We start from the raw sequence: 7,381 nt of genomic DNA on the forward strand, positions 1-7,381 counted from the left end.
TGACCTTTTGATCGTGAACCTTCATCGTAAGCTCTCCTTTTTGCACATCGATCATAGTTCGGCCTGTAGCCAAGAATGGTCTTCCCAAGATAATGGGAATCTTCTTATCTTCCTCGAAATCAAGAATTACAAAGTCAGCAGGGAAGAAGAGTTTATCCACCTTGACCAAGACATCCTCCCTATACCTCGTGGATAAGCGATGGAACGGTCAGCTAGTTGCAATGACATGTATGTTGGTTTCGGCTCAGGCAGACCAAGCTTCTTGAAGATAGATAAGGGCATCAGATTGATGCTAGCTCCTAAATCACATAAACACTTGTCGAATGACAAGTTTCTGATGGTGCAAGGAATAGTGAAGCTTCCAGGATCTTTAAGCTTCGGAGGCAACTTCTGTTGCAGCACAGCACTGCATTCCTCCGTTAGAGCAACAGTCTCTAAGTCATCGAGCTTCACTTTCCGAGAGAGAATACCTTTCATAAACCTCACATAGCTAGGCATCTGTTCAAGAGCTTCAGCGAAAGGTATGTTGATATGAAGTTTCTTGAACACCTCCAGAAACTTCTCAAACTGCTTATCCAGCTTTTTCTTCTGCAGCCTTTTAGGAAAAGGAGGTGGAGGATAAATCTGTTTATCCCCTGTATTACCCTCCGGAGGAGTGTATTCCACAGTAGTCTTCCTTGGTTCCACCTCTACTTCCTTCTGCACATCTTCTTCAGCCACAACTGCATTTTCTGAATCTTGAGATTTTTCTAGCTCTTCGTCTTGCTGAACATGGGGGCTTGCGACCTTTCCAGACCTTAAGGTGATGGCGTTTACCTGTTCTTCAACTTCCCTCTTGCCTGGATTTGTTTCTGTATCACTAGGAAGCGTTCCTGGTGGTCGATTCAATAAGGCATTAGCAATTTGCCCTATTTGGTTCTCCAGATTCTGGATAGAAACAGCCTGGCTTTGGCATATAAGAGCTTGGTTTTTGTACATAAGCCTCAACTCCTCCAATTCATATTTTTCATTCGAAGATGGACCTGCATCATTAGTTTGTTGTTGAAGTTGGAGTTGTTGTCTTGGTGTAAATTTTTGCTGAAAACCAGGAGGGTTAAATAGCATATTTGCAAACTGCTGGAATGGCTGTTGCATCACATTCTGATTGTTGCTCCAGCTGAAGTTAGGATGATTCCAGTTGTCAGGATGATAAGTGTCTGGAACTGGTTGCTGCGATCTCTGAAAGTTGCTCACAAACTGAGCTGAGTCGCTAGATATAGCGCATTGTTCTGTCGCATGCGGACCTGCACACAGCTCACAAACACTAATTATCTGCTTAACACCATAGTTAGCCAGAGAATCGATCTTCATAGACAATGCCTTTAGTTGAGCAGTGATAGCTGTAGCTGTATCCACTTCAAGAACTCCTGTTACCTTGCCCTGTGGATATCTCTGGGTTGGATACTGATATTCATTAGCAGCCATCAGTTCAATTAGATCATAAGCTTCCTTATAGCTCTTTGCCCATAATGCTCCACCTGATGCTACATCGAGCATGGGTCTGGACTGTGCTCCCAACCCATTGTAAAAACAAGTGATGATCATCCAATCAGGAATTCCATGATGAGGACACTTCCTAAGCATCTCCTTGTAGCGCTCCCAAGCTTCACTTAGCGATTCTCCCATTTGCTGCGCAAATTGAGTAATAGCATTCCTGAGTGCAGCTGTCTTCGCCATAGGGAAGAATTTAGTAAGAAACTTCTGAGCAAGATCTTCCCAAGTAGTAATCGAACCAGCTGGTAGAGAGTGTAACCAGCTCTTAGCCTTGTCCTTCAGAGAGAATGGGAACAGTCTCAGCTTCACAGCATCTTCAGAAACACCGTTGAACTTGAAGGTGTCGCATATTTCAATGAAATCCCTAATGTGTGTATTGGGATCTTCCGTTGAAGAACCCCCAAACTGGACTGAAGTCTGTACCCATTGAATTATTCCAGGCTTGATCTCAAAGGTATTAGCTGTGATAGCTGGACGGACAATGCTAGATTGAATGTCATTGATCTTGGGTTGAGAAAAATCCATCAAGGCTTTCGTTCGTGCTGCTGGATCTCCCATTGTAATGAGTACCTGAAACACAAACAAATAAACCGTGAAAGTAAAAGAATCCGAGTCAGTGAACTTTAACGACCACTGATGACAAGCACATAAACTAAAAATTAACACCGAGTCCCCGGCAGCGGCGCCAAAAACTTGTTAGGGCGAAAACACGCGCTAATATTCACGCAAGTATACGCGTTCGCAAGTAGTATAAGATATAAATCAGATTCGTTCCCACAGAGACTGGTTTAGGTTAAGTTCAATTTATGCACCTATGCAACAATGTATGGTTATCGCTCAATGCTAAGACAAATAACAAATTGGGTTTTTTTATTAAACTAAGAGATTATACTAAATAACATTAACTAAGAGAATTGAAGTTGAATTACTATATATGTCAAACATGAGATCCTAACTTCATTAAATACTTCGTTCAATAGCCTTATTGTTTTTAACCTGAGCATGTGATGGTGAGGACACTAATCAGATAACACGAAACTGATAAACGCCAACTTTCGTTGCACGAGTACCATTCTACCAGACATCCACAAAAGAGGTAGAAGCTGAATAGGCACCAATTATATTGAGACCCTATATGTCTATAGAATTTGACAACATAACGGTTTAAGAACAAGTTATCTATCTTGATTACATAGGACAAGTAAAACGGTTAGAGTTACCTACGAATCATGCATACACATACATGAACCTATGCTAGCATGGCAAGTTCTAAACCTCTATATTCACTGTCGCTTCAATAGAGATTAAAACGATATCTTATATGTTAGCTACGCACATAAGACGAACAAACACAACCATACTAGGATATCAATCAATCACCACACACCAAGATATCGAAACAATTAACTATTGAAATCCATAAGTAAATCCGCTAGAATCCCATGACAACGATTAGCCCATAATCGAACTCATCGTCACCATGGGTTCCAATGAAAGCATGGTATAAAATAAGGTCTTAATAAACTGAAAAATAATTAAAGTACGAATAAACGAGATCTAGGTTCAATAAGAACGAAAATGAGCATCCAAAGTTATAACTAATTCAAAGAATCACAAGTTGAAAAAATGATCTTCTTTTTCGGAGTTGTTCTGTGCTTCTAGGTCTTCTCCTTGGTATCCCAATCTTCCCGGATGATGAAAACCCTTTTTTTTAAGTATATATACGCCCCTAGTGGACCTGGACCCTTAAAATCGTCAAATTCTACTCAAAAAGGCTTTTTCAGCGAAATCAGCGACCAGCCGCGCCCTGAGCGGCCGCTCAGCTCTCCTGAGCGGGCGCTCAGCTCTCTGAGCGAGCGCTCAGCTCTGCTGAGCGGGCGCTCAGCTACTGACTGGAAAAATATTCTGATGAATCTTGTTTTGACCATAACTTGAGTTCTACTCGTCAGAATTAGGCGATTCAACTGCCCACGCGAAGCTATTGAGATCCTCTACAACTTGACAATGGCCTTGGATTCCAATTCTGAACAATTTTCATCATATTTCCTTTAAAAGCCCTTTTCTTCATTTAACTAATACCTGAAATGCAATAACACAAAAACACATCAAAATACCAACAACTTGAGTCCAAAACACCAATTATACTTGTAATAAAGCATTCCAAGTGGATATAAAATCCACTTATCAGTCCTGATACTGCACAGCCCTGAACTCCGAGCTAATGAAACGGTCAATGGATCATGCCCTCTTAACAGCCATCTGGGTCAAGGATCACACACGGGCCTGCACCTCAGGGGAAGGGGCAGGGATGCCCTGGAAAGGTGCAACGGGTATCTGATAAAGCTGAGCAGCCAACTATGAACTCTGCTCTCTGATAAAAGATGTATTTACCACTCGGTGAACATCGTAAGGGATCGGAGAAGAAGTACCACTAGGGGCCACAGGAGGAACTGGAGGTCTCGACGAGGAAGAACTAGGGCCACAGCCGGGAGGAAAATCCCTAACAGCAGACACAGACCTACGTACCCAGCGGGGACGAGCACTAGGTCCAGGGATGTCTCTAGGTACAAAGGAAGGAACTAGTGGAGGAGGCATAGGGGTCTCCTCAGCAACAACATCCAAGGTCCTCTCGGAATCTGAGCTATTTGGGTCTGAGGGATCCTCCCGAGATGGAGAACTCGAAATCACAATAGGCCACTGCCAACATCATAAATATACATGAAAGACACAACCGGGTCAAGGCAGTTCTATCAAAATATTAATAGATGTCAGGATAACACCGTCGAAACCCTCGACTGACTCTAAGGGTTGCTCCTCTATATGAGTTGTTGACTTACACCTTAAGACTCAATTCTATACCTATTCGACACAATTCCTAACCTGGATCAGGGACTTGAACCTGTAGCTCTGATACCAACTGTAACGGCCTCAACCCCGGGTTCGGGAGTTGACGTCACTTAACACAATTACCAGAAATATAAACAACAAACTTATTATTAATATATAGACTAACTTGACCCCAAACCAAGATCCGATCCAGGTTCAAGTATGATTCAGATTCACATTATTACAAACCATTTATTCAAAAGTCTAACACACTCTAACTTTATTCAGCAACTCATCAGACCGGATGTGGCCTGATAAACACTACCTCGGAGGAGCCGGGTCTTAAAGGGGCGGGAACACGGGTCTATCTGACTGGTCTTCTAGGCATCTGTGACATATATACATAACAGGTTGCAAGGGTGAGCGTAATCGCTCAGCAGTACCAACATATGAATAATAGGGTAAAACAGTAATGTAAACAAAAATAGGAACAGAGTTGTAATCATGTGAACAATATTGCATAATGAAAGCTGAGATAACTGGATATCACTGACTAGCATGCTTTTAGCAAAATAAACGTAGTGGTGTGCTGTGTATGTACCAGAGTCCAATTTTAGCATGCTATTCACATTTATAACACTATTGTGTCAAGTACTTATACCCTTACGGGAATCACAAAGCCAAATCAGATACGTATAGATATTTGAAGACAGCTGATCAGGCTATCAACACTAGACGGCTCTAACTGCCATCCCATTTACCTGTTCCGGAACTCAGAGACTAGCTAGGTCTCTGACCTGCTGGACTAATCGGTTATAATTTATGCGCAACCGAATTAGCCTCTTACGCCACCTCAATTGGCCTACTCTGGCCCCTATGTATCCCTTATCTGATCGTTTTATCCAGTTTTCAAAACACGTGTACCTATCTCATTTCAAAACCATTCGTTTTAACAACACACATATTAAATATAGTTCACAAATCATTTCATTCAAGGTAGGTACCTTTCGAAGTTACTTTTCCCCAAAATAGATTGAAAACAGTGATTTATAACTACAGGGGATACGTAACTTAAAACGTTTATGTTCCATTACGAGATTAAAATGTTAGCTATTCATACGTATTGAACCATAAAATAATGGTCAGGGGTACTTGCCTTGTAACGCTTTTCAGAATTCCTAAGTAACTTTCACGCCGACCGGAATCTATAGATACAGAATACCCTAATATGTTATATCGACATACTTGATATCCTCAAACCCTAATAACCCAATCCGATAACCCGACTCGTATAGCTATTATACACAAAATCACGTAATCACGTAATCTGAACACAAATAGGGGTAACACGTATAATATAAATAAGTACGCTTTAAAATAAATTTTTAGAAAATTTTGGCAGCAACTCATTTGTTTATAAGCCTACCCGTTGATTACAATTGACGTCAACAATCACAATAATCCACAAATTTCGTTCCAACACCAATTCCACAATCACGTATCTATTTACGTACAATTCCTATATATGATTTATTTTTGAAAATATTTTATACAAATCATTTTATTTGTTTATAAAAATTAGGACTCGGAACAACGTCATCACCGTCCACCATCCGCTCGTAATAATACATCGTGGACGGCGGCAAAATTCTCGGGGCACTCGATTACTCGAATTCCAACACGAAAATTTCACCGATTATTAAAATATTTTTCTGCAAGAATATTTATATCATGAATATTACTCAAAATTAATTTCTTGCATAATTAATAAATAAAAATCAACATCATAATTTTTTTATCAAGTCACAGCAACAGGTGCCCAACCAAAACACACGCGCATAATATATATATATATACACACGCGGCCGCCGGACGAAGCCGGCGACAACCGAAAAAATGGGAAAGAAGGCGGCAAAATAGGGAAGCAAGGCACACAACTCAATTGATCATATACATACACATATGCATATATATATAATCACAAATCAAGCAAGCATTAAACTAAATACCCAACCGGAAAGAACCAAAACAGTGGCCGGAAAACTCACCGGAAATGGGGGAAATAGAGGAACAGAGACGAAGACGAAACAGGAGGGAGGAGGGAGGTGGAGAAGGAGAAACAATCGAAGAAGCAGAGAGAGGGAGAGAGAGAGAGAGAGAATCGAGATGATTCGAGAGGCACAGTCGAGAGCAAAGGGAAATTGATGTTTAAAGAAATAATATGGCAGCCACACGTGTTCTGCAAAAACAGGATACGTGTTGATTTATTAACACGCATCCCTGAATTTCCGAAAACCCGATTTTTATCCCGACTTTATATTTTTAACTAAGAAAGTATAATTGAAAACCTATCGAAATAAATCCCAACTAATCTAAAAAGGTCAGAAATATCCCGAAATAATTAAAAACATAATTTTTGAAATTTTAAAATGATGTTTAAAATACAATTTATACCCGCTTTTTAACCATTAAACGACACAACGCACAGGTGAAATGAATCCCGAAAATTTCTAATATAATTTTAAAATTCTCAGAATAATACGAACTTAATAAAATATGAGTTTCGTGATTTTTGAAGAATTCTGGAATTAAATATAGAATTTATAGATAATCACACTCAGAAAATTATTTGAAAATAAATAATTAGTAAAATATTGATTTCTCAATTTTATAAAGTCCTAAAAATAATTATTGAAATTTTATAATAAAAAACCAATTTTAGAGACAATACAAATATTTATGGAATTAAAACTATAATAAAAATCATTTTTACAAGTATAACAGAACCACCTATCTCAATAACAAATCATAAAATCCATACCATATATCAATAGATCTCAGATAAATAATAAAAATCAACACACTGCTGCCAAAAATCAATACACACCTTTTATTTAATTATTTATTCAATTATTACACTTTTACAATATTAAAATAAAAGAAAATACACGAGTCATTATAGCTACAAATTTCACTAAGTTAAATCTACTAAGGTATTTTGTTTAACTTATTATCAAGTTCA

The 7,381-nt window shown here is 39.1% G+C and overlaps 1 non-coding gene across 1 annotated transcript; it reads left to right on the forward strand.

Moving 5' to 3' along the window:
• The first annotated feature begins 1,594 nt into the window (after positions 1-1,594).
• On the forward strand, positions 1,595-1,701 carry LOC141700586 (small nucleolar RNA R71). The gene has a single exon (XR_012566434.1). It is a non-coding gene; the product is annotated as a small nucleolar RNA R71 (small nucleolar RNA).
• The last annotated feature ends 5,680 nt before the right edge of the window (positions 1,702-7,381 follow it).

The sequence above is a fragment of the Apium graveolens genome, unplaced genomic scaffold, assembly GCF_009905375.1.
Source record: "Apium graveolens cultivar Ventura unplaced genomic scaffold, ASM990537v1 ctg253, whole genome shotgun sequence".
Lineage (NCBI taxonomy): Eukaryota > Viridiplantae > Streptophyta > Magnoliopsida > Apiales > Apiaceae > Apium > Apium graveolens.